This window comes from Panthera tigris, chromosome E2, assembly GCF_018350195.1.
Source record: "Panthera tigris isolate Pti1 chromosome E2, P.tigris_Pti1_mat1.1, whole genome shotgun sequence".
Classification (NCBI taxonomy): domain Eukaryota; kingdom Metazoa; phylum Chordata; class Mammalia; order Carnivora; family Felidae; genus Panthera; species Panthera tigris.
In genome coordinates, this window is record NC_056674.1 from 50,992,435 (window position 1) to 51,011,192 (window position 18,758).

The window sequence follows — 18,758 nt, forward strand, 5'->3', positions numbered from 1 at the left end:
TACAAAATGCCCAGGCTTCAGGAACGCACTTTACGCAATTGTCATGCCATCAGAACTGTTGAATGGCTGTTGAGGAGCAGGACAATCACATGTTCTTAAGCTTTTACCCTACGGCTTATTTATTAACTCTGAAGGGGGGGGGGGGTGTACCTTTACAGTGGGGAGATCAGAGGGCGAGACCACCTGAACCAGGGGCTGTCACATGACCAGCTGGGGGTACACTTGACCCTATCTTCCTGGTGCGACGCGTGGCAGGTACCCATCAGCACGCATGTGAGGATCTTGATGAAAATGCTTAACTTAAATTGAATCAGTTGGAAACTACGGTGAGGGTTCTGTAGCACAGCTCCCGTGCACATCAGGAACAGGTCCGTGTCGTGAAGAATTGGAGAAGCTCTTATGTATCAGTTTCCTGTCACTGCGGTAATAAATTGCCACAAACCTGGTGGCTAAACCAAGTGTATTACAAATGTGTTACCTCAGAGTTCTGGAGGCCAGAAGTCCCAGTTCTGGAGGAACTGGGTGTCGTCAGCATTCTGCTCCTTCTGGATGCTCTTAGAATCTATTCCTTACCTCTTCCAGCTTTTCCAGCTGCCTTAAATATTTGCCTCCTTCCTTCCAATCCCTGCTTCAATCTGCACATCTCCTTCTCTGACTTTGACCCTCCTGCCTCCCTCTCAAGGCCCCCTTCTGATGACTTAGGTAATCGGGGAAAATCCCCCAACCCGAGGCGCCTAACTAAACCACACCTGCAAAGTCCCTCCAGCCACATTAGGTCACATACTCCCAGGTTGTGTGGATTAGGATATGGACATCTTTGGGGGCCATTATTCTGTGCTGCCACCCTGGAGGACTGTTCTCGAGTGGGAGAGACCAAAGAGACCAAAGGCAATTCATGAAACTTGACTGGGCCCTGCATCAAGGCTGGGAGAAAACAGCTGCAAAAGACATGGTGGGGTCCTTGGGGGGGAATTTAAGAACAGAGTGAAATTTGGATGGCAGGGTGGAATTAGTGTGGATTTCTAGCAGTGGCACTGGCAGGGGGTTGGTTGGAGAGTGTCCTTATCTTGGCGGGAGGCGGTCGGAAGTAGGTTTTACGTTTCCTAATGTCTGCCACCAGTGCTCCAATGGTTTGGCAGAGCGGAAGTAGGTCCTTGTGTGTGGATTCAGAGACGGGGAGGATAGAGTGGGTGCAGAAAGAGACTAGTAATCGGTCTGTGGGGGGGTGGGGGGTGGGGTTGTATGATTCTTTTTCAAGACTTGAAACCCCTTATCATAAACCTAATAAGCGGAAGCTTGGGGCTCCGTCTCCATAGCCCCTTCCTGTCTCCTAAATGTCCCAGTGGGAAGCCCCCGAGATGGCAGACTTTACATTTGGGATGAGCACGGGTAACACCAGACTCGAGAACCTGTCCTCGACCCGCACACCTCTTCATTCAAACTCTTGACTTTCTCCAGAGGTGACCGTGCTGGCTCGTGATGCTCTCGTTAGGTCCCAGCTCGACTCTGCCTTCTTCATGAAATTTCTTTATTGGTATTCAGTTCCTCAGAAACGAGAAGGGCATCTCAGGCTCTCAGGCTCTCCCAATTGCCATTGCTCGTCGGGACATGTTCTGACTCTCTCCTCGGCCGGGGATTTCTGGAATTACAAGGGAGAATGAAGCCTGGCCCGGCCTACAGCAGCCTCCAGAAGGAAATGAGGCTCTACCCTGGTGGCCTTTCCTGGTCTACAACAAATCTGTGTCCTTTGGCTTTTGATCTGCTAGTTGTTCTCCAGGCTAAACTGACCTCCCTCTCCCCGCCCAGCTCCTCTGTCTGCAGGGCTGATATTCAGTTCCCTGAATTTATTCCCAGAACTTTGCTTCTCGGTCTTTCAGGCTCACATGTGAACGAATCCCAGGGTGGGGGAGCTCAGCTTTGCCAAAGGCTGAAGAGCAAGCCCCCCGGGGAACTGAGCTAGAAAGGAGCCAACCTTGAAAAGCAGGGGGAGGAGCCAGAGGGACTTGAGGGGTTCACGGGGAAGGGGAGGGGCAGGCGACCTCAGTAGCATCTTGGGGGGACATTCAGCCATCTGTCCAGGTGACGGACCACCTCCGGGGACCCTTAGCAGCCCAGCCCCGCCTCACTCTTGCTGTGTGACTTCACCAAGTCACTTAGCTTCACTTCACCTCAGTGTCCTCATCTGGAAAGCACAGGCTTGTGAGGGTTAAAGAAATATCCAGAACGCCCCCAAGACAAGACCCGGCCCAGGACAGCACTGGGTTGGACATAGATAGCTGCCATCATTACCACAAAGAATTTTCGTATTCGCATTTGGTCACCACGTCAGCGACCACAGCGGGTCCCCATCAACACCACTGGTTGGTCGCTTAACTACAACCAGGATAGAGCTGGGATTGAAGCCCAGGTCTTCCTACCTCGCGTCGAGAATTCTCCCTGTTCCACATGCCACACAGCACACTCCATTCTTCCCCCTTCCATCCAGGTTTGTCTGTCTTTCTTTCTTTCTTTCTTTCTTTCTTTCTTTCTTTCTTTCTTTCTTTCTGCTTCATCTTTAAAAAAAAAAATTCAACTGAATAAAATTTGAAGATCTTACTGGCTTTATTCAATGATTCCTGAATGGGGCGGCATCCAATCTAGCAGATAGCAAGTTGCCCTGAGATGCTGTACAAAGTCAAAGGCTTCTAGGCAGAAGGGAGCAGGAACGAGGAAGTTCTAGGGCAAAAATGCTGGTGGGTTATTGCAGACGCACCTTCCTTCAGGAGATGGCAGGGGTCTATCCGGAGGGTGATCTCATTAGTGCTGACTTGTGGCTGTCTTTCTGATGAGTGCACAATAAGCTTGTACCGATTACTACGTCAGATATTTCTTTTTTCTTTATTTAAAACATTTTTTTTTTAATATTTATTTATTTTTGAGAGAGACAGCAACAGAATGTGACTGGGTTAGGGGCAGAGAGAGAGGGAGAAACAGAATCCGAAGCAGGCTCCAGGCCCTGAGCTATCGGCACAGAGCCCGAAGCGGGGCTTGAACCCACGAGCTGTGAGATCATGACCTGAGCTGAACTCTGATGCTGAACCCACTAAGCCACCCAGGCACCCCTCGATTTCTTGATTTTACCTCTCTCTCTCTTTTTAATGGACTTTTGACACCAGCTTCTGCCAGTTTTCCCAGGATCCCATCTGCAGGCGCTGGAATGAGTGGGGGTGTCCCCGGGCTCTCATCCTTGTCATCAAAAACTGTAAAGGAGGAAAAATAATTCTCCCTCTTCCCTTTTGGTGAGTGGCCGAGACCCTTCTTTTTCTACAGTGCCTCGTAAATGGATACGCTCATCTAGGCTAAAAGTACTCCACTGTGGCCACTCTAGCCCAAGGTGATCTCTGATCCACTTAACCGGCTTGTTTTCAGCCTTAAAACAAAATTTTATTCACCTGCAGACTCACACTGGCTCAGAGTCGGAAGCTGTTAGCTTTTTAAGTCGGACCTGGCTCAGTCCCTGGCCCTTTCCGGTTCCGGCCGCGGTCTGGAAAAAGAGGTGCTCCGATAGTCTGAAAGCTCCGAACACCAAGTCCGTGGAGCCAGGACCCGGGATGTGAGAGGAACGAGCCCCCACCTCCACAGGCCCCTGAGCAGGGAATCCAGGGAGCCCCCAGGTAGGATCTCGCCTGGTCGCTCTGGCCCCTGGGGGATGGCAGGGTCTCCTTTGACTCCTTCTCTGACACCAGAACGGTTGAAAGGCAAACTGAGGCCCATTAAAGAGTTTAAGAGCTTATCTGCACAAAAATGGATTCGAATCCGGCAGCATTCAGTTCAGTGGATGGAAAGGCGCTCCAAGGAGAGGGAACAGTGAAGGAGCCTACAGGCAGCCTGGAGTGCGAGCAAGGAAGTTTTCTAGGCAGAAAAGTGGGCTGGTTACCGCAGAGTTCTTTTCCTTTAGGGAATAGCGGGTGGGCGGGGCGTCCAGCAGGTAGGTCACCCGATGAGGAGTGCTGATCCGGTGACTGATGGACCAGTTTAAGTCTACTTCTGAGAGATCCCAAAGTGTAACTAAGTGAAGTGTCAATTTTGTGACCCGGGGCTTGGCATAGTGATTCCATTTGGGGCCTGTTGTCTTGTTTGTAACAAAGGGTGGGGGCATTATCCTTGTTAAAAAGACGGGGTGCAGGAGACATCCTGGCATTTGAAGGGCCAGATGCAGTTTTCTTTATAAATTATCACACGCGTGTGGGTTCCAAGTGCTTCTGCGGACCTTGTGAGAAATCCCACTTGCTGGCTACCGCTTTCCTTCTGCACCAGAAATAAGTTCTTGTTAACCATCAGTGCTTAAAATACTGCTTTCATGGAGGAAGGAGCTCACATCAAATGGAGCTCTTCCCTCTTGAAAGAAGCCTCAGAAACTGGAGCGTCCCTGGGCGCATAAACCCGCTTGGGTCCGCTAGGAGCTCGTGTTCCTTCTCTTTGCCTCAGTTCCTTAGGAAATCTGAGTACCTTTTGAGTGGATACTGTGGGCACCGGACGCACGTGGTAAAGACATGACAAACTTGTCATTGTTATCTTTTAGCCTCTGGCCAAAAAAGAGTGTGGAGGAACTGACAAAAGGTTGCTTTTGTGTAGAGGCTTCTGAGTGTGTCTGGGAAAGAAAGGGATGGAAGGAAAGGAAGAAGGAGGGAGACAGCGAAGAGGAGGGAGAGGAAAAGGGGGGGGCAGGCCAGGGAGGGGAATGGAAGGAGAGGAGAGAAGGAAGAATGGAAAATCTTGCATTTGGGAAAGTGAAGTGGAACTTGCTAGACGACGAAGGGGTTCGTGGGTTACCCCTGTTCCGGAGCCCCATCCTATGGCTGGGCCGGATGCCCTCTTCAGGACGCCTCGGAGGAAGTGCAAAACCAAAGCAGGGTCAGAGATGGACCTCCATCCTGGGTTCTGAAGTAGGAATTGGAAAGGAACTCTGTTAGCAAAGATTCAGGTATGTGAATTGGACTCAGTAGAGGTCGGTAACACTGGACTTGAGAGCATTTTTGACCACGATAGACTTTATATAGTAATAAGGTGCTTTGTATGTGTAGGATCTTATTATAGTCTCAAAATAATGATGTAAATAAAAGAAGTAGATGTGGCTGAAGCTGTGAGGTTCCCCTTGTGGAAGGAAGAACTCTGGGATCGCCCTCCATGATCCACGACCATGTGTAATTCACCCTCTTGATTGGGGGGAATCCTACATAGGTGACAGGCTGTCACTTTGTCATGAGTATGCCTTATGACACCGCTGACTTCAAGAAAGGGCGACAGTCCTCAGTGGGGCTGACCTGTTCAGGGGAGCCCTTAAAAGGGACTGGGTGCGGGGCAGCTGGGTGGCTCAGTCGGTGAAGCGTCTGACTTCAGATGGTGGCTCAGGTCATGATCACATTCGTGAGCCTGACCTTCATTGGGCTCTCTGCTGTCAGCACAGAGTTTGTATCAGATCCTCTGTCCCCCTCTCCTACTTGTTTTCTCTTTTCCTCTCTCTCTCTCTCTCCAAATAAATACACTAAAAAACCAAAACCAAACAATCAAAAAAGAAACCCAGAGAGAGACTGGCTGCTTCCTGGTGAAAGAGATTCAAACCATGGGAGGGATTGGACACGGGATCTTCGCCCTTGCTGGCTTTGAAGCTAGAGGGGGCCGCGTGACAAGGAATGAGGCCGCTTCTGTAAGCCCAGGAGGCCATCCAGCTGACAGCCAGCAAGGACACTTTTCAATTCATTTGCATTATTAATATTTTTCCATCAGGTTCGGGAACATTTTTTGTAAAGGGCCTGCTGGTATATATTTCAGGTTTTGCAGCCACACACAGTACGTGTTGCTGTCACGCATTTTCTCTCTGCCTTCCTTTTAGATTTTAAAACGTAAAAAAATGCTTCGTTTAAGGACTGAACCAAAACGGTGTGGGCTGGTTTGCCAGCTGCTGGTCTGGATAATCAACAAAACAATAAATTAAGGCCTGAATTGCAGGCTTTGCCAATTTCTGTAGTGTAAATAGACCGGCCGTGATGGATTTCAAGCTACCAACGTCAAGTTTCTGGAAGTCAGGAAAAGATCGGCGGTAGCCTATGGTCGTGTAATATTTGCATGCATCAACACTGGTAAATAACCACCTGTAAGAGCATAGATAGTAAAATACGCTTAACGTAATCGGGAAGGGTTGAATTTTGAATATCTGTTGCCCTTGTTTTTCATATAAATTGTTGTGCGTTTCTGTAATTGAACTTTCATAAAGGCTGTGTGTGGCCACTCCTGGACATGCTGAGGGGTTAAGAGCTGGCTTTGGGCTGGGACCTGTCATCCCAGCACAACACTGCTTGTGCCCTTCTGATGGGGTCGGGGGTGGGGGGGGTGTTCCTCATGATTCCCTCCTGGGAGCTGACTGTGGGCCCCTCCACCCTGCAGACGTGACCGTGTCACAGGCGAGGGGAACAGTAAGAACAGAGGGGTCCTTCGAGCCCAGGACCCAAGAGGGGTCGCCTCTTGTGACCTCCTATGAGGCAGAGGGGAAGTGAGCTGCTCACTTGCTCAGGCTGCTCCTCTCTTGGGGTTTTGTTACAACTACTGGCTCTATATTCTAATGCGGTTTGGGAATTGCCTTGTTTGAGTGAGGAACCCAGTCCTCAGAGAGGAAATCACCTTGCCGGCGTCACAGGACTAAAAGTCCCATGCTTAGCATTTTAAACCACACCTTGAACGCCACCGTGATTCCCGTTACGTCCCGTTGCAAATCAAATCCCTCCGCCAGTCATCGGTAGCGGCAGCCAGCTCAGGCGTGTAAAGAGGCCCCTGACTGCTGTCGCCTGGCTAGTGCTCTGGGCTCCGGCAGTGTTTCCCTGGGCCGCATGAGATGTAGTTGGAGAAGGTGACCTGTGAAGCGGGAGAGCTGGGCCTCCCTGGGCAGTCGTGGAGTGGGGGGGACAGAGGTGGCCACAGGGCCTTGTCGTACCTGACACTGTTGAACACAAGCAGGGAGCTCATTGCTGTGCTGCATGCCACAGGGGTCACAGAAATACAGGAGAAAAGTCACCTGATATCCAAATATGTGCATTTCTCCCAGCTTCAATGTCCCCCTATCCATATGCGTCAGGACCGCTTTGGATGATTCCAGTCTCACAAGACCACATGTGCCCAGGACCTGATTCATTCCTGACTCAGAAAATGACACGTAGACACACTTTGTGATCATTTTCCAGTTGAGATTTTCTAAGTTCTTGTAACACACAGAGATATAATTAAAATAACGAGATCCATATTATGCAGTAAAACAGTTAAACATCGTGGTAGCTAATTTAACATGGCTTGTCCTTGAACGAGCACTCTTTCCTTGTTGGGTGTAGAAATATGTTTATAGGTCAAAGGCACTAGTGATCTTTGGTCTCAAAATAACTACTTTCGGGCATTAGAAATGTCTTAGGCTCTCTGTTTTGTCTTAGTCCTGGTCAGCCTAACTGCCAGCCAGGCAGAGGGACTTAATTTTCACTGCTGCTTCTCTGTACCAACACCAGCTGGAGGCCAATTATTAAATATTATGACGTAATTTTGCTCCCCGTGTTGGGAGGTCAGGGAGCCATATATTCCAGGAACACAAATTCTGGGGAACTGCAGCTTGCTATTTCCAGTTTCTCAGAGTTACTTATTTTTTTCAGGATGTTTTATGGTGCTGACCCTTCATTTGTCAGTCTTCCCGTGTTAAACGTGCGAGGGTCACATGTCTCTTGACCTCATTGTGTCTTGGGCTTTGACCACTTGTTAATGGAGAGAGTCCATACCATGGGCAAACCTTATGGCCACCGTGACCTCATCTAATCGCGGCATGGACTAGCTCCTCTCTCCCCCAAGGTGGCATCCGGACGGACTCCCGTGTCACCACTGGATGGGAGACACGGGAGCTCTGGCGGGCAGCTCTGACTTGATAGATCCCCGGAGGCTGTGTTTCCTCCCCCCACCTCTGGGCGAGAATGAAGGGCTGCCATATGGCTTAGCTGAGTGTGCCGTATGGCTTCACCAGTAAACGCTGAAATGCTCAGATGACGAGCTGGAGAGGAGAAGGCGTTAACTACTGGTGGGGCCAATCTTGACCAATGAAAGAGGGAGACGATAGGAAGCTGGAAACACACGCTCTGTCTTTGTCCTCTGACGCCCTGGTCTGAAGTCGGGATTTGCTGCGTGCAGCCCACCAATGTCCTGTGTACCGAGTGACCAGCTCTTTGTCTTTGGGAAGCAGCAGGCTCCCGGGTAACGCATTACTTGTGTCGGGAAAGAATTCCTGAGTTTTCCAGGTCAACATGGCACCAGCTGAAAATAAGAATTCAACCCTTGTGTAATGACATTGCAACTGCTAGCATATTGGCATCTACGATAGGCTGGAATCCACATAGAATAGTAGAAATAAAAATACAAGCAAGTATTACAAGAGATCATCCAATAAAACGAATCACGTGTGTTACCTAACGCCTCAGAGGACTCCAGCTGCCCCATCCAGGTACTTACACAGTTGGATTCGGAGTACAGAGTAGATGTTGAGAAACAGGACTGATGATTGCATAGGCCCAAGTTACTGAAAAGAACCGGCCCCTGAGAACAGGACTGGCCGAATCTGTGGTTCTGGGCGCGGAACAGCCACGCGGGAACCCCCTGGTCGTCCGGGGCCCATCACTCCTGGCTTCCCGGTGGAAGTAAGTGCGGGCCACCCGGACCGGAACAGGCCGAAGCCGCTGTTCCCAGTGGACCGATAGCAAGGGAGTCCGTCACCGTCATTCGCCTTTGGCAGGGACTCCAAGGCAGATGGGAGGAGAAGAGCTTTCTGGTGCACAAAACCCGAGGCTGCGGGTGGCCCTGGCTGGAGGCTGTAACCGGGGCTGACCCCAGGGGGCTCATCTGTGTGGTTGGGTGGGGCTGCGTTCTCCTGGGGCCACGGGGAAGGCTTTGTCCGTGGGCCCTAAGTTGGAAGTGAAGGCCGAAATGAGGAAGAGGGTCAGTTATTCCAGTCCTGACTCTCTGGGGACAGTCGCTAAAGGAGTTGCTGTCTGGCTTCCTGGCCTGGGTCAGGAGGATCGTGAGGACTGTCGGATGGCTTCCTGCAGGCGGTAGCGCCTGTGGGGGGTCCCGTCCCCCCGTGTGTTCTGGCTCTTGTCCGCTTGCACCTTCAGTCTCTCAGCCCCGAGCACCGTGAAGTACACAGTCAAGAAACAAACGCTATTGTGTGTAAGTGCTGTACAAATGAACCGATTCTCAATACTAAATCAGGGTTATAATCTAGTCTTCACTATTATTTCTTTGGGGAATTATGTCCTAGATTTTTGCTAAACATGAGTTCCAGGGACAGGTCATCTTGATACGATTTTAAATAAAAAGGGAGGGTTGGGTGTGGTTGGAGAGGGGAGGTAAAAAGATGAGAAGGTCGCCAGGATAATCCACCCTTCGTAGTAGAATGGCTACCTGATTGACGAGACAAAGGTCAAGCTCAATCTGAGAAAGGGAACATTGAAGACCTGACCCATAGTTGCTCTGCCTTGAAGGCATTTAAAAACGTCAAATAAGGTACTGCTATCCTTCTCTAGCCTAGCCTTGGGAACGTTTCTGTGCGTGGTGTTGCTCGATAAGGGTCGGAAGGTTAGAGACAGTGGGAACCATGTAAGCCCCTTCGGGGCTTTGGTTTGATAAAAAGGCAGTGAATGGTGTTCCAGTTCAGGTCATCTGCTCAGCGTGGACAAACAGGATTTTGGCCTCCACGAGTTTGCAATTCAGTTATTGTGAAAAAGGAAGAGTATTTGAATGAGAATATTAAGAATTAAATTGAGGTCAGGAGAATTTAGAAAGAGACCCTCCACCGCTAATAAAAGCAGCCATGACATCAGCTGGTTTGTTTGCAGTTGCACATGGAAGTGGTTATTCTAAACGCCGAAATGATGCTGGTATCTCACAGATTCCAGATACGTTCTCGAACAATTGACGTTTATCAAGAGACATTAGAATCAAGGGCTTTTTGGCCTCATGGGGAAAATGATTTTCATTAGTAAATAAAAATTCTTCTCTGTAAGAGGTGGTGTACCGGCTTCCTAGGGCACTGTACCAAAATAGCCCAAACTGGGTCACGTGAAGCAACAGTAATGTATTCATTCACAGTTCTGGGGGCTACGAGTCCAAAATCAAGGTGTTGACAAGGTTAGGTGTTCTGGGGGCTCTGAGGGAGAAACGTTCTCATACTTTTCTTCTTTCCTTTGGTGGTTATAGCAAATCTTTGGTATATCTTGGTTTGTGGACATCTCACTCCAGTCTCTGTCACCACCTTCACATTGCCTTCTTTACTGTGCTTCTGTGTATCCTTTTCTGCCTCTTCTGAAGATATTCTTACTGCCTAGAACCCATCCTAATCCAGTGTGTTCTTATTTTGATTCCTAACTAATGAATTCTCCAAAGACCCTCTGTCTAAAAAAAGTTACGTTCAGATACTCTGAGTAGACATGAATTTGTGGCACAGAGTATGGAACTCACTACAGATGGATCCTCTGAATTATCTTAGAAAAAGAGCCGAACTAGCACAGCAAGTTTTATAGTTTGAAATCTGGCCCCTGGCCTCACTGGAAATAGGACCTTAATAAATCAAACTTGCAAACTGTTATGTCCAGATTTATTCATCTGTAAAATACGAATAAAACTTATTTATCAAAAATGCGATCACGAGCTTTGAGTGAACTACTCACCATAAAAGTTGGTTGCTTGGTTTTGCTGTTTATTCTCACTGGCTCGATATCTTCCACTTTCAAATTAGTTTGTAGTTTTAGAGCACGAGATTTTGAAAAATTTAAGCCTATGTTCAGATCTATAGGGCTTGTGTAAGCATTGTTGGGGATCATTGAGGCAGATGATCATTTATTTTTATTAGAAATACTGTAAAGAAATAGGAATCAGCCGTTTCCCAATTCTGCAAAAACCTTGGTGATTTTAAGTCCATATTCAAAAGCTTGTTTAGGGACATTGAAGTATTCTCATCCATTCTTCTCGGAGATACAAAAACATGTACATTCTAGAGTTCCAAGTTCAAAAAAAGTTTTAAATTTATTTATTTTGAGAGAGACAGGCAGCATGAGTGGGGGAGGGGCAGAGAGAGTGGGAGAGAGAGAATCCCAAGCAAGCTCTGTGCGGCCACCACAGAGTCTGATGGGGAGCTTGAACTCACAAACAGTGAGATCTTTGCCTGAATTGCAACAAAGAGTCGGACACTTAACTGACGGAGCCACCCAGGTGCCCTCAACAATTTTTTAAAAGTCTCTCTGCTTATTTTGGGAGAGAGCGAGTGATCTGGGGCAGGGTGGAGACAAGGGGAGAGAGAAGCCCAAGCAGCCTCTGCACTGTCAGCGCAGAGCCTGATGTGTGGATCGATCCCACAACTGTGAGGTCATGACCTGAGCCCAAATCGAGCGTTGGATGCTTAACTGAATGAGCCCCCCAGGTGCTCCTAAGTTTAACAGTTTTAGGTCATAATTTATGCTGCTTTAAGATTATCCACAGTTGATTATATCCCATAAAAATACTGGCAAAACATTGGCTTGGCCATGACAGAAACAAACCTGGGAAAAAGGCTTCTGTAAAGTAAGGCAAACAGAAAGAATGTTCATTCCCAAGATGGCAGCTTCCCCTTTTTCTGAGATGGTAAAGTTTATATGTACTGATGTATTGGCACCCGATAAAGGATGTGAATACACGATAATGGCTGTATGTGCACATGCAGGCGAAGGTTCATCACAAACAGGTCTCAGAAAACCAGGGCAAGCGGATTTTCCTGCTGGGCACATAATAAAGGAGAGTGGGAAGGCAAAAGAACAATGAGAGGACAGAAAAATGCACCACTTAGCCCGGTCCAATCACTCTTGCTCTGTAGCTCTGTGACTTTGACGCTATTTGCAGTTATTTACAGCCTTTTCCATGGGGTTTAATGAAACCCAGAAACATCTGCACCTTCTGTAGTGCGGTTGTCTGTTGGGATAGATGTTCAGCTGGCAGCTTCAAGCTCTTACTTGGTTAAAAGAGACATTTTAATGCTCGTTCCATTTCAATTTCTGGAAATGGCTCTATTTCAGTGTGGTGGCTCTCTTCTATCCTAGACTCGATGATGGCATGTTATTGCCCTGCGTGTCCGCTGAAGGTAAATGTGATGGGTCCCATCCTGAGGACGGCTTTGACTTCATTTCCTAAAATGTCCTTTAGATAGGCTGATTGTTTGGGTGAATGATAACAAAAAAACTCTTTAAAAATGAATTAAAATGTTAGCTCGGGAAAAGCAAAATTTTATAAGAGATTAGTAGCAGAAGTTTGGGTTCAATTGATGAGATGTTCATTCGCTCATTGATTCAGGAGTATTTTTTCTTTTAGAGCAAGTGAGAGAGAGCAAGCAGGGTAGAGGGGCACAGGGAGAGAGAATCTTAAGTGTGGAGCCCGACATGGGGCGTGATCTCACAACCCTGGGATCATGACCTGAGCCAAACTCAAGAGTTGAATGCTCAGAGGACTAAGCCACCCAGGTACCCCTATTCAGTAGTGTTTCTGAATGTCCTCTATGTACCAACACTGTATAATGCTTGGTTATAACTTGATTAAAAAAACAAAGAAAAGCCACTGTCCTAGGAGCTGAATTCAATGTAGGATTCAATCAATAAACACACGAACAAGTAAAAATTCAAATTTTATACTAAATTACAGTATTTGAATGCTATTATAGAGTATAATTTACTTAGGCTCCTAGTCAAAAAGTGTACTTATGGAAAGTCCCTCAAGGGGTTTGTGTTTAAACCAAAACTCAGGGGCGCCTGGATGGCTCAGTCGGTTGGGCGTCCGACTTTAGCTCAGGTCACGATCTCGCGGTCCGTGAGTTCGAGCCCCGCGTTGGGCTCTGGGCTGATGGCTCAGAGCCTGGAGCCTGCTTCCAATTCTGTGTCTCCCTCTCTCTCTGCCCCTCCCCTGTTCATGCTCTGTCTCTCTCTGTCTCAAAAATAAATAAACGTTAAAAAAAAATTAAAAAAAAAAACAACCAAAACTCAGTGACAACTGGTCTGCCATGTGAAAAATGAACAGTGTCATTCTAGGGAAAAGAAGTGCCATGAGGAAAAGACTGGAGATGGTCAAAGCTTTCACATATTTGAGAAATGAAAAGGGAGATAGGGTACTGAGAGGGAGGCAGAATTGAAATCAGGGAAGGTGTAGTTTGTATTATTTAGGTGTTTTAAATCACAGGAAGGTGTTTGAAATAGACACCAAAGATGGGTCACTATGGTAATGCCATTCTTTCTTTACTAATTAGTATTATTTCTGTTATTCAGTAGAAGTTACTGAATACAATACATCTATTCTAGATACACTCATAGACACCCACTTCAGTGATGAAGACAGGCCATCTCAGACCACCCGATGGAGAAGAACAGACTTTGTGATGGGGCCACTGTGCTGAAGGGAAGGACAGAGACATTGAAAAGACACAGACTGAGGTTAAGTGGTGGGAGCCGATTTAGATCTTAATTCATGTTTAATCTTTAACATGTTTCTGTTGAACTTCAGTGGATTAGAAAATAAATCCTGGAATTGCTGATGTATGCTGATGCAACGCAGCCCAATAAGCCGTGGGATAAGGTGTCGTGTTGAACGGGATTCAGGAATTGACAATGCCATGGAGATGGCGTGGTTTTCCAGTTTCGATCTTGTACTTTCAAAAGAAGACGGAAATGGGTAGAAGCTTAAAATCTTGTGACGTGCCTATACTGTAACCATGTATGCATCAAGAATGTTAAAATTCAGTGCTGTACCAGTAATGTCCCCAATTTATAGAGCATTGGCTTCACTGGAGAGTTTGGGGAAAGGGCGTGCAGGCAATACGGTCAATATGGTGGATAGAATTATCCTTGAACGCCTAGTTCTGTACTTAGTTTTTCTGCTTTCAGCCTCAATGTATTTGTCCCTTTACCAATTATCCTTTCATGTCTTCCTGGGCCCTTCCCCGTTTTTGAGTCCTTCAGACAAAGGAAGTGCTGTGTAATATACCCTCTCTCATGCGGTAACGCACTATTTTCTATAATTGCTGAAATGCCTACCGTGCTGGACATACAGGAAAGGAGAAGCTGTCCTTTCTCGCAAAATACTGAAACTGGATTAGTAGGAAGAAATACTTAGATTAATGACTACAATGTAGGAAAAAAGTTAGGGTTCGTGTAGGAGACATTTAAAACACCCGAGGGTGGAATTGCGAAGAGAGAGCAACATCGGGTTGGAAGGGGAGGTGGAACACCTTTATGGAGGCAGCAGCATTTGAACGGATACCTGAAGAACGGACATTATTTTACAGGCCGGGAAAGGAGGTCCAGGTGCAGAACGTGGTGAGTGGCCATGAGGCGTGCACGCGCTAATCTTGGGGAGGGTGGAATGATTGCCTCCAACTGATGGTTTGGACGGAAGTCAGTATTACCTGGCTTGTTCGTGCCCTTTATTCGTCCTGTTGGCACCAAATGACTTTGGTGGTCATCAGAAATAAAGCCTACCTAGTAAGATAAAGATACCTATTCTGATACGTTTATGTCTGTGTTACTGTCGGATTCAGGATCCTAGTGATTCACACCTTTGTGCAGTTCACTCCCACCTTGCACCAAGGTTGGTCTCCGGGACCAATATAATGCAGACGAGAGGATGGGATGTCACTTCTGAGATTAAGTCATAAACAGCTGCTGCTTCTGTCTTGGTGGTGTACTTGCTCTCTCTTGGATTGCGCGCTCAGGGAGGAAAAGGTCAGCTGCCATGTCATGAATAGCTCTATGGAGGGGACATACTCAGTGAGGAACTGAGGCCTCCAGCCGGTAGTCACATGAGTGGCCTTAGAAGAAGATTGCAAAACCCCAGGGAGGCCTTCGGATGACCAAAGTCTAGGCTGCCATCTTGATGGCAACCCCACGGAAGATGCAGAGTCAGAATGACCCAGCTACACTCCTCTTGGATTCTGGATCTTGAGGAAGTGTTGGTATTTTCTGTTTTCAGTTGCTGAGTTTTGGCGTTACTTTGTTAAGCATCAATGGATAACCAATACAATTCCCGATGCCTAGAATGATGTCTGGTATATATAAATGATTTTCAGTAAAGGTTTAAAAGACTTAATGGAGTGTTCACTAACTTTTTATACTAAGGACTATTTTAAAAAATTTTTAGATCTAAATCTATAAGCCTCTACCTAGAAATGAGATTATGCCTGAAGATTTTTAAAAATAATGACTTGCCGTCATTGAATGCACTGTTTACTTGTCTACTCCCCAAATTAGTCCCTGACTTTCAAATATCACTGTTGGCTGCAGGCTAAGATTGAATGTGGTCAGGTGGCTCCATCCCACACGAAAGACTAGGATTCTCTTTTGTCTATCACCTATGGTTTTTATTTTACTCTCCAGAAGCCAATTAGAAAAAAAATGTTGCATGAAAGTTTTGATTCTTAAATACAAGATACAATTATGGATAAAGCTCCTGTAAGATCCATGTGCAATGTTTTGTGTGGACCTGGTTTTCACCTCCTTTGGGGGAACTACCAAGGGGCATAATGGCTGGATCATCTAGGAAGAACCTGTTGAGTGTTGTAAGCTGTTGCCACAGCCCTCACCCGGAGCCAGTGATGGATGAGAGTTCCTGTTTCTCCACACGCTGACAACATTCAGTGTTCTGGATTTTTGCCATTCTAACAGGTGTGAAGTTGTATCTTGTTGTTTGGCCTTTCCTTGATGACCTGAGAGAGAGAGAGAGATGATAGGGAACTTTTTTCCGTATGCTTATTTCCCATCTGTATACCTTCTTTGGTGAGGGGTCTGTTAAGGTCTTTGGCCCATTTTTTCATCACATCGAGCTTTAAGAGTTCTTTGCATATACTGGCTAACAGTCCTTTATCCGATGTGTCTTTGGCAAATATGTTCTTCTGGTCTCTGGCTGGTCTTCTCATTATGTGGACATTGTCTGTCCCAGAGCAGAAGTTTCTCATTTTAGTGAAGCCTAGCTTCTCAGTCATTTCTCTCGATCCTTCAATTTTAGGTATTGAGATAATGGACACATATGTGTTTTTACAGGTTATCCCTGTAACTTAGTGTAGCCGACGAACCCTACCGTGATCCCCAAGGAGTCCCAATCCCTGACGTTGGTGCCTTTGTGCGGCACCCTCTGGAGCGTCGGCAGGACCCTTGCTGTGCTTCTGACCAACAGAGCGAACACAACGGGATGTCATTGCTGTGATTATCTTAGGTTGTAGAAGACTCTGTCCAGGCAGACTGGAGCTAGGGCCTCCCCTGGTGAACCAGATGGAAAAAAGTGGCCATGTCTGAGAAGGCCCTGAGGTGAGGACCTGTAGGAGGCTTCTAGGAGCTGTGGGCAGCCCCCGGGACCCGCAGGCCTACCGCCCGCGAAGAGCCAGGCACTCCCACGGCTGCGAGGGGTTGCCTCTGAGCACAACCCGAATGAGCCACTGAGCGTGTGCAAGCAGCTTCTTCCCAGGGAGGCCTCCGGGTGAGAACACAGGCCAGCAGGTGCCTCGTTTGCAGCTTCGTGAGACCACGGGCGGAGGACCAGCTCAGCTGTGGCCGGACTCCTGACCCGTGGCCACGGCGGGGCGGGGGGGGGGGGGGGGGGGGCGGCGGAAATAAATATGTCCTGGTTTAAGCAGCTAAGGTTGTGTTCATGGAGCACACAGTGAGGGCAAACTCACCGTCTGTGCTCTAAGTTTTGCAGTCCTGTTCCTAACCTTATTAAACCCACTTGTGTCTTTGATAATAACAAATATACATTAACTATTTCAAAATAGATTAAAGTTACTTAAAAATAATTACACTGGCAAATCAAAACAAATCTTTTTCTTTTTAAGAGCCTATTTCCCCCTGGATGTTTCTTTGTTTTTTTTTGTTTTTTTTGTTTTTTTTCAGGTAATGATATAATGATAATTTACATAATATGTGGTAATGTGATAGAAATTGGGGAGATGCTATAAAGTGGTAGTAAGGGCTTCTGAGGATGATTCTTTTTTTTTTAATCCAAGTTAGTTAACATATAGTGTAATAATGATTTCAGGAGTAGAAGTTAGTGATTCAACACTTACATACAACACCCAGTGCTCATCCCAACAAGTGCCCTCCTTAATGCCCATCACCCCTTTAGCCCATCCCCCCACCCAACTCCCTGCCAGCAACCCTCAATTTGTTCTTTGTATTTAAGAGTCTTTTATGGTTTGTCTCCCTCTCTGTTCTTATATTATTTTTGCTTCCCTTCCCTTAGTGTCATTTGTTTTGTTTCTTAAATTCCAAATAGGAGTGAAATCATATATTTGTCTTTCTCTGATTTATTTAGCTTAGCATAATACATTCTAGTTCCATCCATGTGGTTGAAAATGGCAAGATTTCATTCTTTTTGATCACCAAGTAAAATCCATTGTGTGTGTGTGTGTATATATATGTATGTGTGTGTGTGTGTGTATACACATAAATATGTATTTGTGTGTGTATATATATACATATATATGTGTATATATACATACACATATATGTGTGTGTATATATACATATACACACACACAATGGATTTTATACACACACACACACCCCACATCTTCTTTATTCATCAGTCAATGAACATTTGGGCTCTTCCCATAGTTTGGCTGTTGTTGATAGCGCTGCTGTAAACACTGGGGTGCATGCGGCCCTTCAAAACACCACTCCTGTATCCTTTGGATAAATACCTAGTAGTGCAATTGCTGGGTCAGAGGGTCGTTCTATTTTTAATTTTTTGAGGAACCTCCATACTATTTCCCAGAGCGGCTGCACCAGTTGGCATTCCCACAAGCAGTGCAAAAGGGTCCCTCTTTCTCTGCATCCTTGTTGACATCTGTCGTTGCTTGAGTTGTTCATTTTAGCCATTCTGACAGGGTCCCTCTTTCTCTGCATCCTTGTTGACACCTGTCATTGCTTGAGTTGTTCATTTTAGCCATTCTGACAGGTGTGAGGTGGTATCTCATTGTCGTTTTGATGTGTATCTCCCTGATGGTGAGTGTTGTTGAGCATCTTTTCATGTGTGTGTTGGCCATCTGGATGACTTCTTTAAAAAAGTGTCTATTCACGTCTTTTGCCCATTTCTTCACTGGGGTATTTGTGTTTTGGGTGTTGAGTTTAAGCTTTTTATAGATTTTTGGATACTAACCCTTTATCTGATAGGTCATTTGCAAATATCTTCTCCCATTCCGTCCGTTGCCTTTTAGTTTTGTTGGTTGTTTCCTTAGCCCTGTTGAAGCTTTTTATCTTGATGAGGACCCAATAGTTCATTTTTACTTTTGTTTCCCTTGCCTCTGGAGACACGTCAAGTAGGAAGTTGCTGCGACTGAGGTCAGAAAGTTTGTTGCCTGTTTTATCTTCTAGGATTTTGATGGCTCCTGTCTTACATTTAGGTCTTTTATCCATTTTGAGTTTATTTTTGTGTATGATGTAAGGAAGGGGTCCAGGTTCATTCTTCTGCATGTCGCTGTCCAGTTTTCCCAGCACCACTTGCTGAAGAGACTGTCTTTATTCCATTGGCTATTCTCTCCTGCTTTGTCAAAGATCAGTTGGACATACATTTCTGGGTCCATTTCTGGGTTCTCTATTCTGTTCTATCCCTGGATGTTTCCAGTACTGCTCTGTGAGGAAGGAGATGCATTGATGAAATTTTCCTTTCCTGACACTAAATGGGGATCACTCTAGAACACA